This window comes from Rhinolophus ferrumequinum, chromosome 3 (genome assembly GCF_004115265.2).
Source record: "Rhinolophus ferrumequinum isolate MPI-CBG mRhiFer1 chromosome 3, mRhiFer1_v1.p, whole genome shotgun sequence".
Taxonomy (NCBI): Eukaryota; Metazoa; Chordata; class Mammalia; order Chiroptera; family Rhinolophidae; genus Rhinolophus; species Rhinolophus ferrumequinum.
Window position 1 is genome coordinate 27,861,048 of NC_046286.1, and position 19,311 is coordinate 27,880,358.

Genomic DNA, 19,311 nt, shown 5'->3' on the forward strand with positions numbered 1-19,311 from the left:
AGAAGGATTCAAGTAATCAGAATTTTTAACTCTAAGTAATTTATGTCAGTTTCTCTCTTATCAGGGGAGAGCACAGATTAGCATCTAAAGGCAGATTTCAGGTCAAATTAAAGAACATGGGTAACCGATGATTACTGTTTGAAATCCATATTTATGCTGTGCTGGTCTTTGTTTCCACAAGTAGTTGAGCCTCTACAGGATATGCATTTGGATGGCTCAGCCGTTGTCACTGAGTTGTTATGATTTACTCATCACTTCTTACTAATAGCATGCATTTGGAAGAATGAAGCCAACTCTATGATCTTGTCTATTTCTAGACTGTAATATTATCTTCTTTAAAAAATTACTCAGGAAATATATATTGAAATTGTTACCTTTTTTTGAAAGAGAAGGAATCAGGTTTTTATCTTTCATGCACTTTGGTTTTATATCCTGGGTGGGTGGTAAAATGCCTGGATGTAATAGCTTCCCCATAAATGCCCATGTACAGAGCTGCTAAACGCTGTTTGTGGTAATGTCTGAACTTTCTGCTGATGATCCCACCTAAAATATTCCAAAAACTTTGAGAGTTCAGCTGACCTCCAGGCTGAACATTAGCTGCAAAGTTTTAGCCTTAATTTCTGTAATGACTAATGCCTTGTTTAAGGGAAAAACAAACAAAATTCTGATGTTTAATGCTAATATTAAGTACAACTAAAGCTAGCTCTGTATTCCTCTGCTTTGACTAACAGTGTGAATATTAGCAACAACTTTTTCTGAGATAAATTTAGGTAAGTTTGTAATAGATGTTTTCAGATGTTCAAGTAAAATGATGGGAAATACCCTACTTTTAAATGTATAATTATTTTAACTTGTTTTTTTTTTAAAGTTTCTAAAAGGTAATTGGTAATCAATTTATTGGAGTATTTGTATTAATTGAGTTTAAAATTATAACTTTAGAATCTTTACTTCTTCATCGAATTAACTGGCCTATGTATATTATATTTTAAAATTCTCTTTTCCAATGTTAAATAACAAAATTTCACTCTTATTCACTGTCTTGTGTTGAATGAATTTATATCATTGGGAAAAAGAAAAGTAGGTTTATGTTAGAAGGACATTTTGCTGGGAGTATAAATATCATTTTAGAATCAAAGTCAATTGTTCATTCTTTATTTACTTCAAGTTGAAGTAAAATCATTATTCCATTGGTATGCTTTTCATGACACTACTGATAGTAGTTAATGAAAAGATTAATGAAATAATGTACACATTTCACTAGAGAAAACAATCTCTATATTTTGGAAAGTGGTTAAATAGTTTATTTCTTTCCTTTTCCACCTCACTGATTTTCCAGCACTCTGAGCCAAAGCACTACTTCTGTCATTGACACATGTCAAGTCCTTGGCCTTATTATTAATATCTTCAAAAAAAGTGCAAAACAAAGTGCAAAACTTTGATGTTTACTGTGGTAGCAACTTTCTAATTGTCTCTGTTCATATGAACAATCAGAATTAGAAATATATATATACGTATATATATATGTATGTGTATATATATGTACATACATACACACACACACACACACACACACACACACACACACTGTGTTTCCCCGAAAATAATACCTAGCCGGACAATCAGCTCTAATGCATCTTTTAGAGCAAAAATTAATATAAGACCCGGTGTATTCCACGTTGTTTTAGCTGATTCCTCTTCTTCCTAGATGCAAAGCTAAAAAACCTTTTCCAGCTCCCTTTCACATTAGGTGTGTCCACATGACAACGTTCTATCCAACAGAATGCCAACAGAAGTGAGACGTGCCACTTCTAGGCCTGCCCGTATTAAACCACCCACCCACTCTCTGCCATGTTGAAGGGAGGAGACTCATGTTTTCAGCCCAAAACACATGGGACATTTAAACTAACATAATTTGAATACGCTTAAATAAATGAATTTTTTACAAAGTTGTGGTTGGGTGTAGGAACACCACATAGGGTAGCATAGCTTTCCAGGACCACAACATAGTTACTCTGATACGACTTCTACATTTAAAGGCTACTAGGAAGAAAAGAGTTATCAGAAATTGGAGGAGAGGCCCATCTGCCAGGAGCCGAGGCCTTCACCAGAAGGGAACCAGCTCCTGAGACACCACACAAGGACAACGGAATATTATCCTGACTTCACCTGCTTTCCTCTCGAATTTCCTGCTACTGTTCCTCATTGATTAAACCCCAAAGAAAGCCAGAGGACAAAGGGGCTTATAGTAGTTTGCTAGGACTGCCTCAACAAAGTGCCACAAATTAGGTGGCTTAAATTAATGAAATTTATGGCCTCACAATTTTGCAGGTTAGAAGTTCAAGATCAAGGTCTCAGCAGAGTTGGTTCTTTCTGAGGGCTGTGAGGGAAGGATCTGTTCTAGGTCTCTCTCCTTGGCTCATAGAAGGGGATCTTCTCCTTATGTCTTCACACTGGCTTCCCTCTGTCCATGTCTCTCTCTGTGTTCTGATTTCCCCTTTTCATAAGAACACTGGTCATATTGGATTAGGGCCTAACTAATGACCTCAGTTTAACTTGATTATTTATTTAAAGACTCTATCTCAAAATAAGGTCACATTCTGAGACACTAGAGGGTCAGGACTTCAAAACAAATTTTGTGAGGCCACAATTCAACCCATAACAGAACCCATTGATGTAACCTATACAGATCGATTTCAAAGGAGCAGAACAGAGAGGAAGATATTTTAAAGTGGATCTGGAAAGGTGCAGAAATTTATTCTATTGTATACTATAGGTTGGCGTTCCCTGTTAAGTGAATACTTATTTGATCATATCATCTGCTCCTTTACTTAAAAACTCTCCAGCAGGTCTCTGTTGAATATGATGTAGCTCACAATTCTTACCGTCTCATTTGATGATCTACACAACCTGACTGCCATTGCATTTATAGACTTTATCCTCACACTTTCTAACTAAATAGTCTCAAATACATATTTCCTTCTTCTCTTTTGATACTAGCTGGCAGTCCCCAATGGAAGCTCCCTTGTAGGGAACTAACTACTTTTCTCTTGCTACTTTTATGATTTTCTCTTTGTCTTTAACCTTTACTATTTTAATTATAATGTGTCTTGATGTGGGCCTGTTTGGGTTCATCCTTTTTGGGACTCTACACTTCCTGGGCTTGTCTGTCTATTTCCTTCACCAGGTTAGGAAAGTTTTCAGTCATTATTTCTTCTAATAGGTTTTCAATTCCTTGCTCTCACTCTTCTCCTTTCTGTTAACCCTATGATGCGAATGTTGTCCCAGAAGCCCCTTAAACTATCCTCATTTTTCTGGGTTCTTTTTCTTTCTACTGTTGTAATTGGGTATTTTCTGCTACCTTATTTTCAAAATAACTAATTCAATCCTCTGCTTTATAATCTATAGTTGGTTTTCTCCAATGTATTTTTTATTTCAGATATTGTATTTTTTTTTTTTTTGACTGGGTCTTTTTCATGTTTTCTATCTCCATTTTTATGTTTGCTATTTCTTTGTTGAAGTTCTCACTGAGATCACTGAGCATCCTTATAAACAGTGTCTTGAACTCTGCATCTGATAGACTGCTTGACTCCAGTATGTTTAGTTCTTTTTCTGGAGCTTTGTTCTGTTCCCTTTTTTGGGCCATGTTTCTTTGTTTCGCTATTTTGGCTACCTTCCTGTGTTTGCTTCTGTGTATTAGGGAGGGCTGCTCTGCCCCCTGGTCTTAATAGAGTGGCTACTTACTTATGTAGTAAGTGTGTTATGGAGTTGTGGTGCAGTCTCCCTGATCACCAGAGCTGGGTACTCCAGGTGTGTCCTTTGTATGTGTTATGTATACTTTCCTATTGTAGTTGAGCTTTGGTTGCTGTTTATACTTCAATAGGAGGAATTGATCCTCAGGCTGATTGGTTGTGAGGACTGGCTCTGATTACGGTGGAGGAGCTGTTGCACAGAGACTGACCCTACCAATCAGGATTCACTTTAGCAGGGCTCTGGTGCCTGCTGAGTCTGCTTTTTGTGTATGTTGTCCTTGGAGGTGTCTGGGTGATACTCTGGCTTCGTCCAAAGCTGGCCACTGGGCATGCCAGCTTGGAGCATTCTGGGAGGGGCCTGCCACAGGCCAAGGTCAGCCATAAACTGTGGCCTGCCAGGGGCCACCTGGCATGGTCCACAAAGCAATCCCCAGATGTTTGCCACCATGCTTGGAGGTGTCTCAAGAGGCCAAGCCATGAACTGAGGTTGGCTGCCACTAGTACTGGGCTTGGAACTGCTCGGTAAGATGTATGGTACACACAGAAGCCAGATGCTGATTGTTTGGGTTTTGTGAATCTTTGAGAGATTTTAGCAAAGTCTGCAGCATAAGCCAACGCAGTCTATTTGCATGGAACATCCACTGGAAGCGGCTAGGGTGAGCCTACAAGTTGGGTGGGACAGGGTCTCAGGGAATCACCAGAGTGGTGAAAAAGAATGGTGTTAGCCAGGTTGATAGAGACTCATATACGGTATCCACCCTATTCTGCAGGCAGGGAGGGGGAGGGCTTAACAAAGAAAAAAATAGTTCTGCCAGCACTGCCATCTAGGAGAAAGCTGCCCGTCCAGTCATCCTGAAGCCAGAGAATTCAGGTTCTCCCAGTATGGCTCTGGTGCCTTTGGAGCTGCCTCCCTAGTGTTGGAGCTCGAGCCAGTGAGTCATTAGCTAGTAAGTCCATGCACAGGCCCTTTAAGAGGAATGCCTGGAACTGCAGCTGTCCTCTATCTCATTCAATCTCCAGCCATAAGTTATGGGAACTTCTCCCCCTGGCACTGGAACCCTGGGCTGGGGAGCCTGATGTGGGGCTGGGATCCCTTGCTCCTCCAGGGGGACCTCCACAACTAAGTAGCCCTTCCAACTTTTAACAGTCGTATGTGGTTGTGGGACCTGCTTGTTCTGTGTCTCCGCCCCTCCTACCAGAACGTGGCTTCTTCTGTATGTTAGTAGTTACAGTACTTCTGTTCAACTAGACTTCATGAAATTCTGAATGGTTTTCCTGCAGTTCAGTTGTAATTGGGATGTGGTCATGAGAAGATGCAAGCTCAGTGCTTATCTATTTCACAATCTTGACCAGAAATGACCACTTTATTTCTATTTTTGAATTCCAAATCTTACTGTTCTTCAAGAACTAAGTAGATGTTAATTAGGACTTTAAATGGGGATGGGGTTAAAACCCATTTTTAATTATATATATATAATTATACACACACACACACATATGTATAAATATGTATATGTAATATATAAATATATATATTTATACATATCTACATACATAGGCAAGTTTATTATAATAATATAATGTATTACTCATATATAATTATATGATAATATATAGTATAATTATATGATAATGTATAGTATATAGTTTCAATAGGTAATGATGCTAGTAACAACATAAGCAACACATGGTATACACAGAATGTGATATATGTAGATGATGTATTACAGAATTGCATACCTGAAATCTATGTAACTTTACTAACAATTGTCACCCCAATAAACTTAAAAAAATGCAATTATTATGACACACACACATAAGTATTATAAATATAACAACAGACATAAAGTGCAATGTCACACTCTCAGATTTGTGTTTGCTAGATAATACATGCACCTCTATCTTAAACTTTCTCAGCACATCATGCTTAAATACACTCATGGTGTTCAAGAGTGAGGTGACAAATATATACTTATTAATGTTTGTTTTTCATCTTCATATTCTAAATGCTGTTGTTCAGCATCCTAATGTTGCTGCTTGGTCCCATTTTTACTTTCCTTTTCTTTAAAAGATGAGCAATGACTATAGCTAATTTCTCACTAAAATTGTTTTTAGTACGTGTGTTTTAGTGTCTTCATTATGCCACTGTATACTTCACCTGATTTAAGTACTCCATATTTTCCTTCCTACTTTTGTTAGGTTAAGCAATCACACATTTCTTTTTTAAAAGAGCCATGCTACTTTGCAGAACACCTTGTCTTTCCTTGTTCTAAAAAAATAATGAACTCAGTTACTTTTTTCACGGAGAATATTTGTTTCACTCTTTCTGAGAGAGCCCTTCATCAGGGGCTGAGCACAACTTTGCTGTTCTCTTCCCTCACAATTTCCTAAGAAAATGTGAGGAAGGATGATTTTCCTATATTCATATTCAAGGGACATGTCATCACTTAATACAAACAAGATGAAAGAGTATAGAGTTGGGAGTGAAATGTGTGCATACTTTAAAGAGTATTTGAATGTGAATGTGCTCTTACTTTAAAGAGTATGTTAACGGTCAAAAAAACTGTGGCCACAGCATTCTTGAATTAAGTTACACTTAAAAATGAAGTATTTTTTTTTTTACTTTGAGAAGTATATTTTAAATGTGTAGAAAACTAAAATTAATGGAGCCCCAGTTTCACTCTTGTTCTTTATACATGGTAAGAATTAAAAAACATATTTCTAGAAATTTTCCAATACTTCAAAGATGACAGAGAGAGAGAGAGAGAGAGAGAGAGAGAAAGGACCTGAGAAGAAATATTCCTGAATTGCGATAATTTAATCCAGATACAGACAGGTTATCAACTGCTTTTTGATAAAAATAAAAAGCAACAGGGCATGCAAATTAAAAAAAGAAGTCATACAACATAAAGAAAAGTGATTTGTTTTGTTGTTAAATATTCTTAATGTGACATGCGATGAGGAGAGTAAAATATAAATATTGTTGGGATTTTAAAATGTTTTACATTTAATGTTTCTTTTAAGTGTACTTGAAATAGCATGTTGTCACTTTTAAAATACAGGCTAGACACGTTATAATCAAAAAATTATCAGGTCAGAAGGTAGGATATCTGGGTGCTAATCCTGCCCTCCCACAGACTAACAATGTGATCTTGAGAAAGATGCCTACCTTCTCTGAGCCTCAGGTTTTAAATGTGTAAAATGAGTGTGATGGACTGAACTACATCCCCACAAAATTCTTATGTTCAAGTCCAAACTCTTATTATTTCATAATCTGACTGTGTTTGAAGAGAGGGTCTTCAGAGAAATAATAAGTTCAAATGAGATCATTAGGTGGATTTTAATCCAACATGATTGATGTCCCTATAAGAAGAGATCAGGACACAGATATACCTAGAAGGATAAGATGTAAAGAGACAGGGAGAAGACAACCATGTACAAGCCAAGGAGAGAGGCCTCAGAAGAAACCAATCCTGCAAATACCTTGATCTTAGATTTAGAGCCTCCAGAATTGTGAGAAAATAAATTTCTGTTCTTTAAGCCACCTAGTTTGTGGTGGTTTGTTTCAGCAGCTCGAACTAACCAATGCAATGGGTATTAAGAGTTTTATAATGATTAAATACAGTTTTGTGCGTGTAAAGCATCTGGCACATGGTAGTTACTTAATGTGTGTTAATTAATATTGTTCTTGCTGCTGTTAGTTTTTTTTACTGGGCAGATAATTTATAATTCTTACATTTATCTTATCTTGAACATATAGCAGTTCTTTTAGGTGAGGAGAAAATAAGAGATCAAATTTATTTTCAACAGCATGGATCATAGGGCCCATGACTTTGAACTTATTCATAGGTTTTGGAGTAAGATTAGCCTTGGAACTATGCCATTTTCTAACTATGTTATTTTCTGTGTTTATTCTCTTTATCCTCCAGTTTTGCATCTGGGGACTGTTAATAATACTTAAAATTGTTCTTATAAACAAAAATTCATATATGCAATAAAATTACCACTCGGTATATAATTGGTGCTTAATAAACTAAAAATGTGATTGCTGTGTTCTCATTTATTTTTACAACCCTTTTTCAACACACCCCAGGCTGGAAGAGCTCCTTCTGGTGCACCCCTCTGTTTCTCCGATCACCTCTCATTTGTCTTTTTGTATCCTGGAGGGGCCAAAATATGTCTTTCATGATATGATTCTTACTGCCGCCCCCATGGTCATACACCTGCCTTCCCTCCAGATGATGGCAGGCTCTGCCCAGGGAAATGATGATCTTGGCTTTAGGATGGCATTTCTCAAAGTGAACTGCCCCGACATTGGTTACTTAAGCATTTAAAATGCTAAACAAAAATGTTAAAGGGTTCTGTGCACATATCTGGAGTTAAGCAAAGAAAGCGAGACTTTATTAAAAGGGATCTCAGAGGTTTTAAAATGCTCATGTGCATTTTGATAGTCACGATATATATATATATGTAGGCTTTCCTCAATATAGTTGATAATAGACTGTTATTTGGTCAATTTTCTGTAAGACTATGTATTCTAGACAACAGAATTTAGGTAGTTCTGGCCTAAGGAGGGTAAACCTTTCTTAAATACCTCTCCTTTAACTTCTTCCCCAATGTATGTTTTGTCCTCTTTGCTTTCTTCTTTATTGCCTTTAAGTAGATAATTATTTTTTCTAAATAATAATCTATTGCCATAACCAAATAATTTACTTTAGTCTACATACTGGATAAGGACAGTGGTACGTGTTTCAAAGTATCACTTAATTAAAAAAAAAAGGTGGAAGAGGCAAACATGTAAGAGAAAGGCGCTGAATATATATTAAAATTTAAACCTCACTAAAAATCAAAGTATGCAAATTAAGGGAAATGTCATTTTCACTTAACAGGTTGGCAAAATTAAACCTGATATTGGTGAGGGTTTGGGGATAGAATCACCTTCAAATGTAGCTTTTGAGAATATAATAATGTATGTTAATTATTCGATCTTCGATGTGATAAATTGGATCATTTTAATTGTCTTTTTTATGGTTTTTCTGGATGTTCCGAATATTCTACAGTAAATATATTTTACTTTGCTTACCAAAAGAAATACCGGTTTGTTTTTTTATGATTCATCTAAGTGGAAAGTAATATGAGGTTTTCATGGCTTTTTTGTAAATATGTTTATATAAATTTGTTAATAATATAACTGTTATAACATTCTCCAGTACTATTTTTAAAATATATAGCAAAGACAGAATGGTTTGATAAACATTAGCTCACATACAAGTGCATGTGAATACTAATCAGGATAACATCCACTTTGAAATGGCAAGAACAGTAACACCCAGAGAGACAGTCTTTGCTACTTATATAAGTGGAAAAGAAAATAAGTGTATCTTACCTGATAAGCAATGAATACTTTTGTCCATCATCCACTTTGATAGTAGTGTTAATGCTTTTCAATTTTGCTTCATCAGAACAGAAAAAGTGGTACTATGGAAAAAAAAGCAAAGTTTTTCCTCAGTGTTTCAGTGTGAATGAAACTTATATTTGCATTGGACTTTACAATGGACCAGTAATTTTTAAAATTTTATTGAAAAGCTAAGAAGTCTGAAACTTAGAAAGTGATGTAGCTCAAAGTATACAACTAGTAGGTGTTAAAATTAAAACACACACATATATATATATACATATATATGTATATATATATGTATATATACATATATATATGTATGTATATATATACATAGCGAGACTGCCCCATATACATATATGTATATATATATATATAAAATGTATAAACACACACATACACACACTCGCGCACTTCTGGTTTCTTTTCCAGTGTTCTTGGGAACCTAGCTGAGAAAGGCAGCTTCTTCTGCTAGCAGGGAGTAAGTATTATTGGCAGTTTTCCTAAGATACTTGCCACTGAGCAACACAAAGACCAGTGAATAAAATCTCGAGGGCAATATTAATGTCACAGGAAACTCAAAGCTTATGAAAGTTAACCATTCATTCTAAGCTTGCTGAAGCTTGAGGTGGTCCATGACCATTTGTAAAATTACTGTTAATTAGGCCGAGTTATGGTTTAAAAGAGGCAAATCATGTCTATAGCAGGTATGCTTGACAAGATACCCCTGGGAATTTCATGAGTGGGCTGCCCTGGCTTATTTATCTTCTTAACAGCATGTGCTTGAATGTATATTGGCTATTTGTGGCTATTCCTTTCCAGAAAAGGGCTTTATAGTCGTTATCACGTGTCTAAGAGATCTGTAACCTACATATAAGTTAAACAGTTGCATGTTTCATAATTTGTATGCATCCAGCTATATTGAACTGATATATCTAAATCTTCCCACACATAGTCCAAAGGTAAATAAATGCTATATATTTTATTTTATTTTATTTATGACATTTGGTCATTGCAAAAGGTTCCCTTCCTTTATAAAATTTAGCTGCTCAGGTTCACTTTAAAAGTATTTTAAACCTTATTGAGATGTTCAAAAACGAATATATCTACATGCACTTTGCAGAAAAACCAGTTGCATTAACATTTGGTTATACATTCTTCTTAAGCCACGTGTAACTAAATGAAAGTCAGTCCTTGTTTATTGATTTTTTACACTGTGTCCAGTATATAACCAAGGTGACTAAAAACTGCATTTAATATTTCTTGACGACATGGATAGTGATTTAGCTGTTTCTTATGTATAACACCCAGAAATCTATGTTTTTAGTTAAGATAGTCATTTTGCTTAAATGATAATGTATTGACCAACAATGAGTGTGTGTGTGTGTGTGTGTGTGTGTGTGTGTGTCTATGTGCACAGGGCATTCTCCTTAATTTGTTAAAACATATAAGAAAGACTTCGTATCACCAAGTCTTCTGAATTTCTATTATCGTCAGGGATGTCAAAGTTAAACATATATATAAAATAGTTAATGAACAATCTCTTCATTTTACTTGAATTTTTCTTTTATGATAAATAGCTCCTTTATGATATATATAAAAATAACATTTATTGTTACTGACGGAATACTCTGCACCATGGATTGTTAAAGAACTTTACAAGTGTCAGCTGATTACTTCCTTACAAAACAAAAAACAAGCAAACAAACAAAAATCTAGGAAGTAGGAATTATTCTTTCATTATCTCCTTATACAGAGGTGAAAACTGAGGTGATTTGTCCCTAGCAAGAGAGGAACAGTCAGTGTTAACACAGCTAATAAGTAAGAGGCTGATAGTTGAGTCCTGATTGTGGATGTATCTACTTATCTCCTTGTTATTAGAAAGAGCCAATAAAATATTTTAAAAAATTAAGTTGATATATAAGACTTTAAAACTTAAACTCCCCCTCCCCAAATCTAACAATTCTGCATTTCTATAATTTGAATATGTCTTAAAGTATGATTGTTGTAAAAGTTTAACTACAAATATGTCTTTGTGTTAAAATTGTAATGTAAATACTTTTCCCATATGAGTACAATTTTTAAATTTTTTTAATATGGAATGCTTCAGAAATTTGTGTGTCATCCTTGCCCAGGGGCCACACTAATCTTCTCTGCATTATTCCAATTTTAGTGTATGTGCTGCGAAAGTGAGCACCGTATGATTATACTTTTAAAATAGATGAGGACATTGGAGCATGGTCTCTCAAATCATAGGGAAACAAGAAAAACCTTAACATCATAAAGATAGAGTAACTGTTGAAATTTCCTTTAAATCATTACAAGGAAGCAGTGCTGTGAGCGGAAAGAACATGGATTTTGGATTGACAGAACAGAATAAAAATTCTTGATTTACCACCCATAACAGGGCCGGAAGAGCATATGTAATACCAACCTCTCTGAGAATCTCAGAGGATCTTTGTGAGATGCAAGGAGAAAATACCTACCCCCCGCATTTGATTAATACATCAGAGGCATTCTTCTATGTGCTTCTATGTTAATTACTATGTGTTAATTACTACTTGTATTGCATTTACTTCACAATATTTATTAATTTACTAATTTAAACCTCATATTACAAGTAAGTTTCAGCACAAAGTGATTTGCAAGGTCTCCAAGCTCCCAAGTGGCAGAGCTGGAATTCAAACTCTGACAGTCTAGCTATAGAGTCCATGATCTTGATAGATTTTCTTAAGATGGAGCCTGACACATAATTGCAATTCAATAAATGATGGTAATTATTATTACAGACATGTCAATATATATCTTTTAATGTCATAAAACATACAGAAATCTTACACCTCTCTTCATCCATCATAGTTTTATAATTCCCAAATGTCTTAGTTCATATCATGAATTTATTTTTATCCATTTGAAAGTGAGGGAGTCTCCTAAACCATTATTTCATGAAATATTTTCAGCCACAAGTCTGACAAGTCTCTCTTTGGTCATTCCTTATATCTCTGATTGGAGATGTCCACAGTGGTCAGAAGAGCCAGGTGAGTTAGACATTCAGTTCTGGCAGTTGAGTTAGCAGCAGAAAAATGTGCCAAGAGGAAACATTCTAAACGTGACCAATGTTCAATATTATGTGTGCTTCATAATTTCTTACATTTGGTCTCTATATTTTATCTGCTTATTGTAAGACTAATAGAAAATTTCTGGTCTTAATTGAGGAAAATGCTATGGAGCAGGAATCAGCAGACATTATCTTCAAGGGTCAGACCGATGGTTGATGATTTATTACAGTATTCTATTTATTACATAATTCTGCTTTCTTGCTCTAGTCTCACCTGTTGTTATGATTACCTGTATTCGATTGTAAGCAATATAAGGAGAACAATGTGTGTTTTATTTACCATTGCATCCTCAGAACCTGGCAAAGTGAAAGGTGATAGATAAATGTTCAATGAATGAATGAATGAAAAAAATAGATGAATTAAATATAATGATTGCTAATACTATTAATCTGCTATATCTGTTTGACATTTATTTTATCAGGCATTATATATATTTATTATAGTGTATATATATTATATATACATTTATTATAGTATATATGATATATATGATATATATGATATACTATATATAGTATATATATAAATATAATATATTACATATATTATATATATACACATATATATTCGTGTGTGTGTGTGTATATATATATATTGGCTTAAAAAAGATGAACATTTTTAAAGAAAAATTAAGAACAATTTTCTAAAATTTACTTTAAATTAATTTAAAGACTTACCTTTAAAGTACCATTTTCAATAAATAATGGGATAAAAATTCCGTCTACCGAATTTGAGTTTTGCTTGACATAGAGCAGGAGTCCATAGGAACTGGAGGTCTGAAATTCTAGGGAGATGTTTTGTGGGTTTAAAACCACATTCTGAAATTCTAGATAGGAATCTCCATAATAACAAACACAACTGAAATCTGTGGAGTCAAACAAAAAGTACAATATAGGTTGTAATAGAATGTTCAATAGTTGGCTGTCACATTATAAATAGTAGCATAAAGTTTTCTGAAATGGCTCATACCTGACTCTTTCCTGCCTGTTACAAGCCTGGGTGTTTTCACTTAGATTTTATGTTACTGGTCAACAGAAATAGAAACATTTTCTGAAGATATCATTCATTGATATATATAAGATGTTGGTACAAAATTATGATTAATGTCATTATTGTGAATTTGGGTGGCTTTTGAGGGCTGACAGAGATTACTGGGAAGTGAAACAACTGTTATCTATTTGTAGCAATACTATATTATAAGCTCCTTAAAAAACATCTCTCTCTCATTCTGTTTCTTTTCCTTTTGCCTTTTGCTTGAATGATTATATTTGAATTAGCCTTAATATTTCAAGTAAAATATGGAAATATTTTGAGCAACATACTTTGACAATTTAATTTTTTAAATTTATAAATATATGATTTAATGAAACCTGCTTAGCTTATTTCTTTGAATAAGTTGTCAATTATCTTATTTTATTATTAAGAGTTACTTTTTTGATAAATACTTGATTATTTTTTGTTAATGATATTCCTGTGAAAATGAATTTGAGTATCTCTGTTGATTTTGTCCCTTCTGCTTCTACTTGTGTGACACACATATGTGTGAGTATATACTCACACCAATTCTCTCTTGCCTTCAAAACTTTCAAATTGTTTATTCTTTTGCAATTAATACAAGGGATCATCATGAAACTGTGTGTTTGTTTGCTGTCCATCATAGGTTAAAACTCTTTTTAAAAATCTTTACTTTAAAATTTCTACAGAGTTTATATTCTATACAGAGTATTTTTCTTGTTTTAAATTTTCAATAAAGCTTTAGACATACTCACTGTGCAAAAATATAAAACTTGTAAAAAGAACTATAATAATCAGTTAAACCTCAAAGAAATTTTTCTTTTTTTAACTAGAAATAAAAAAGGCTCAAAATACTACCAAAAAATATTTATCTATGTAGACAAAAAAGCATATTTTTTTTTAATTAAGTACTTTATTCGTGAAGGTGGCCCAAAGATGAACAATATTAACAGTGCACTTTCAATTTTGACATTTTAATTGCTTTAGTTCTTATATTTGTAACACAAATATGTCTTCCTTGTAAAATATTAATGCTGATGTTAAAGATACGGCACGATAGAATTTCACAAATTAAATAATTTGAAAAGGTTTTAGCCATGTATTTCAATAAATTGCAAATGGAGTCAAATATCTTGACTTAAAGCTCAAAATATGAAAGAGCATAAAATATTTTCAGACAAAGACTAACATTACAATATGAATATACCCAACATTGGTGAAATAAAGAAACTACTACATATTTTTAAATGATTCAGAAAGAAATATATTGTCCAATCAACAATAGCTAACCCTCAAACTCTTTTAATTTCATTATTTTAAGGCATGTGTCTTTATGGACTAATTTAAAACTTAAGTGACTTTGTCATCATGTGACTAGTGCTCTGTATAAAAACCAGCACATGCACTCAGTTGTAAGCTGCATGAGGTCAGGTCAAGAACCATATATGTTTGGTTCCTTATTCTATCCCAGGTGTCTGATTTTCTTAAGCATGTGATACCACTTACTATCTCGTATGGAAAGTATAATTGCTTTTTTTAAATGTGCTTGGCAAATTTTATTCTGTTATGTTTGGATAAAAAAAAAATCAGGAAATATTTTGTATAAAGGATTAGGCCATATTTATAGTGTTTCCTATTCATATGCATGAATATAGATTCTATTTTACATCTCTCTTGACAAATCTTAATAAAAAAAAGAATGATGATGGAAAGTACAAAATAGTTTTGTGAAGAAAAGTGTAAAGAATATTTCCAGTAATGATGAGCTAGAGTAAAATAATAATTCCATATATTTTTCATTACTTAGAATTAAATCATAAGTTTTTGCTTTTCTGTTTTCATTTTTCCAAATAGAAGAATCTTTATTTGTATTGTATAACTTCATATTATTATTTTACCTCTGAATGAGTTTGTATGCCTTTGGTACGAATAACTGGAAAACCCAATTCCAAGTAGCTTCAGCAATAAAGACATTTAATGGTGCAAGTAAAAGGAAGTTCAAGGAAAGGGTGGGCTTCCAAATGGATGTTTGTGTATGCAAAAAGCTCAGCTTGCTCTGCAGAAAACACCTAGGTTTCTTCTGTCTTTCCATTCTGCTATTCACATGGTGAGCTTTAATCTGAGACTTGCTTTTATCCTGATTTAACATGGTGGCCAGTGGTAGTTTAGGTGACTTAACTTCCTCACTTGTGTCCCGTCATTCAGTTTCTTATACTTTCAAAAAAGGAAGGGAGAACTTTCCCAAGTGTAGAAGGAACCTTTCCTTATAGTTAACTGGCTAGAACTGAGTCACCAATGCAACCCTCCACTAAAGATGAGGATGGGGTCAGTTCCCACTGAGACTTGTGAGGATTGGTTCACAGTGGACAAAATTTGTGTTCTGTTGGGAAGAATATTTCAAAATCAACTCCCAATATATGCCCAGATTTATGACTTATTTCAAATTAGTGTCTGACAGTCAGATTCGAAGACTTGAAGTGCTCAATTACAAAGTCTATGCTTAGAGACTTTAATTTTCATCTCTAGCTTCCTACCTCTGCTTCTCCCAAGAGGTAGCTCTTACCTTCATTTCTCACAGCATATATTGAATATAAAGATAAGTCTAACCACTACAAAATGTATTTGACATTTAGTTGTTGCTACGTGTTGTTATGTGTTTTTTTTTACACATAAATTGTTTGAATTTCCAGAACATACTGATCCATAGTCTCTCCTACTGTGTGAGGATAAAGAAAACTTCAAAGCTGTTTTACTGAAAAATCAAGAATCAATAGCCCTGCTCTCCCCTACTGCACAATGAAGTGTTTTGAACAGATTACAAGAATAAGGGAATACATATATTTTAGAAAAAATTAATAATGCAGATTATTAGGCTCAAAAATTTAAATTAGAACAAAATAAAACTATTTTGTTCTAATCTATTATTTAATAAATTATGAACAATTATTCCAAAAGCACTTTTCTTTTAAATAAAACAAATACATAGAAAAAGTAAAGTATTCTTAAATACATAGAAAAAGTAAAGTATTCCTAGTTTATAAGTCTTGAGCCCTTTTTTTCTTTTTTTTTTTTTTTGTGTCTTTAAAGAACAGAATCTTTTTTTTTTAATAGTTAGCGTTTTATGTATAAGATTAAATGTGAAAGTTGGAATCTTATGAGAGAATAACTGAATAATATGCTTTTCAATAAGAGTGATAGTTTGATAATAACTCTATAATGACTGGATAGTTTAAATAAGGGACATATATAATTTAACCTTATTTCTAGTGGATTATTGCCAATAGCATTGTGACCCAATAATAATCATTGAAAGATGAGTGATTATGTATTGCTTTTGGAGTATGATCACTAGCTAAATATTTAGAAATAATTCATTACTAAAGTGCAAAATGGCCCTTTATTTCTTTAGCATGTTTTAGAACTAATATCTGGGAATAATTGTGGATATCTGTGATGTGTGTGTATACACAATTTTCTGTTAAAGAAATATTAATTTGAGAAGAGACTATATGTATAATACAAATATAATTCATATAAAAAGGTTCACTCTACTATTTATTAAGAAACCTATGGTGAGTCTTGATTCTTGATTCTACCAATAAGCAGATCAGCAACCATGTATTAGCTGTGTAAACTCACTGTGACTTGGTTCCTTAATTTGTATCATTTCTAGAAAGAGGAGACTGGATTTTATTATCACAAAATAGTCTCCATGTTTAATATTTTATACTTTCATGTTCTACAAATTATGTTTAATTCACTTTAAAATACAACCTTACATAATCCACTTATGTTCATCTCAATTAACTTAATATCTACTAATAAAGCAGGAGAAAGTAAGAAAATTAACAATTTACCCACTGTTTACTAGGTGCTAGGTCTTGTTAAATACTTAAGCTTAAAATGCTGACTTTTTTCCCTGGCAATTTAAAGATTTGTGGTATTTGAACATGCTTTTGTAGGAACTAAGCATATTCCAAAATAAATTATGAAATATTTGTTTCTTTCATAGATTTTTCCGAGATTGATTAGTCCATGGACTGTAAGTTAATGACAATTCCTAGAGCAAGTATTAATCGTATAATGCAGAAAAACGTTTACAAAATAAACAATACTGAAATGAAACGCCAGAGTATGCAGTTTAAGATTGGCAGAGACTCCACAGTGTAGCCAGAGGAAATCTATAATAAATATGAGCAGAGGCAGATTTTAAGAAAATAGACGATAGCAAGGAAAGCTGGGGGAGAACTAGACAAATATTTGAGTAATTTTTTCCCTGAAAGCAATAAATAATCTTTTTGAAAGGAAGCATAACTGCTATGATCACAATAGTTTCCTTTCACCAGCAAATAAAAATAGATTAACTGGGTAGGAAAATTTCTTTAATAGCCAGCCATAAGAATAGGAAGTAACTCTTTTAAAACATTAATCAAATCATTCCACTCTCTTGCTTAAAAACATTTGCTGCCGCCAGTTGCCTATGACAGAATTTCATAGTATTTACTCTGTGTAGAATCTTTCCAACCTTTTCTTTCTCCTTTTGTCTTTTAATGGGGAGTACCAATTATTGTAGGCTAACTTACAGAGCTGTCATCCTTCTTACACACATCTGCATTACCAGTCCTGCCATGCTCCTTCCTGTACACGGAGTCTGTTTCTGGGATCATTATCCTAGTCCGTTGGACAGACTGTCAACTCCAAGCCAATCAAACACTGACTTAAATAGTATATAGCTTTATGGTAGGTCTGACATTGGATAGGGCAAGTCCTGCATATTCTCCTTCCTCAGGGTTGTGTTGCTTACTATTTGTCCTGTGCTTTTTCATATAAATATTCGAATCAGTTACATGTGCAAATATCCTTTTAAATACATAACTCTTATTAAAACTGATTTGCAATCCACTGATTTTGTGGGGAAAAAAGTAAGTAATTGGAAAACTTTATCTTTCCTATACATACACATGGTCTATGTCTCTAAATTCCTAGGCCTTTTAAAACATTTTTAATACAGTTTTATAATCGTTCTTCATACAGTTCTGTGCATATTTTCTTAGGTTAACATCTAGAAACCTTAGGAATTTGTTGTTATTTTAAATAGATTTTTGTAACATCATATCTTTAATTCCTTATGTTGGTATGTTGAAATGCAATTGGCTGTTGTACATTGAGCAACCTTGCTGAACTCTCTTATTTTTAATACTATATCATCTATGAGTAATGAGATTTTGCTTTCTTTTGTTCCTAATTCTTAAACTTTCTTATTAGCTTATTATACTGCTTTGGGCCATCAGAAAAAACAAACAATCACCAAACTAAAATAAAGATAACAAGATTCTTTTTCTTGTTCTGATTTTGCTGGGAAGGCTTTTAAAACTTCACTTTTGAGTATAATGTTTTACTCTTATTGTTTATTATTATTTTATTTTTGTTTTGTTTTCTGCGGCACTTTATGTTCCTCACAATGATGTGTTTCAGGGGCTTTCTCTTCTTTTATAACTCATACCTTTTAACTCATTAAGGAAGCTCATAGATGCAGGAACATACTGGTGGTTGCCAGAGGGGAGAGGGTAGAGGGTGGGTGAAATGGGTAAAGGGGATTAAAAGGTACAAACTTCCAGTTACAAAATAAAAAAGTCATGGGGATGCAATGTACAGCATGGTGACTATAGTTAATAATAATATACTGCATATTTGAAAGTTGGTAAGGGTAAATCGTAAATGTCTTCATCACAAGAAAGAAAAAAGAAAAAAATTAACTATGTATGCTGATGTGGTAACTAGACTTATTGTGGTGATCATTTAGCAGCATATACAAATATTGAATCATTATGTTGTACACCTGAAACTAATATAATGTTATACATCTATTAGACCTCATTAAAACAACAACAACAAAATAAATGTTAGCTAGAAAGAATGATGGAAACCTATTAGGGACATAAAAGAAAGATACCAAGGGTTATAAAGAAAAAAAATTTTTAAAAATTAAAAAATTAAAAAAAAATTAAAAAACATTTCCTTCTACTCTGTA

General features: G+C 33.4%; 1 non-coding gene across 1 annotated transcript; it reads right to left on the bottom strand.

Annotated features, from left to right (window-relative positions):
- Positions 1-11,237: 11,237 nt before the first annotated feature.
- Positions 11,238-11,344, bottom strand: LOC117020953 (U6 spliceosomal RNA). The gene has a single exon (XR_004422777.1). It is a non-coding gene; the product is annotated as a U6 spliceosomal RNA (small nuclear RNA).
- Between the last annotated feature and the right edge of the window lie 7,967 nt (positions 11,345-19,311).